The sequence below is a fragment of the Penaeus monodon genome, chromosome 30 (genome assembly GCF_015228065.2).
Source record: "Penaeus monodon isolate SGIC_2016 chromosome 30, NSTDA_Pmon_1, whole genome shotgun sequence".
NCBI classification, from domain to species: Eukaryota; Metazoa; Arthropoda; class Malacostraca; order Decapoda; family Penaeidae; genus Penaeus; species Penaeus monodon.
In genome coordinates, this window is record NC_051415.1 from 32,611,290 (window position 1) to 32,611,885 (window position 596).

A 596-nucleotide genomic window follows, 5' to 3' on the forward strand; every position below is an offset into this window, starting at 1 on the left:
CCCCTTTTTTCCCCTTAATGACAAACTATCGAAAAGCAGCTGCCGTTTTGCACAGGGACAATTCATTTATCTCGTTGGCTCTCGGAGTGAACTTGCTGTCCGCGTTTACCATCTCTTCGCTGTTGGGTCTAAGAATACGAAATAAAGAGGGGAGATGGGACAGCTGGAGAGAGGGGAGATAGCGGGGGGAGAAGAGAAGAAAGATGGAAGGAAGAGTGGAGAGAAAGGGAGAGAAAGTGAGGGAAAGGGAGAGAAAGGGAGAGAAAGAGAAAGAAAGAGAGGGTATGGATAGATAGAAGAAAGGGGAGGAGAAGGAGGATAGAGGAAAGGAAAAAAAGGAAAGAGGGAAAAAGAGAAAGAGATGAAAGGAATAAAGGAATAAAAGAGAAAGAGAAGGAATTATCACGAAACAGGTGACTCTGTCGTCTCTCTCGTGTTAATTGCGATAGAGATACTGGGGCTATGAGAGGCTGTGGATGATAGATGGGCACAGATACCCCGCCCGTCTGTGGCTAGGGAGATAGGCGAGGGAGCAGGTGCAAGGAAGATATAGGTGATTCAATGCCTCGTTTGATCGGCTTAAGGAGTCGTTAAGA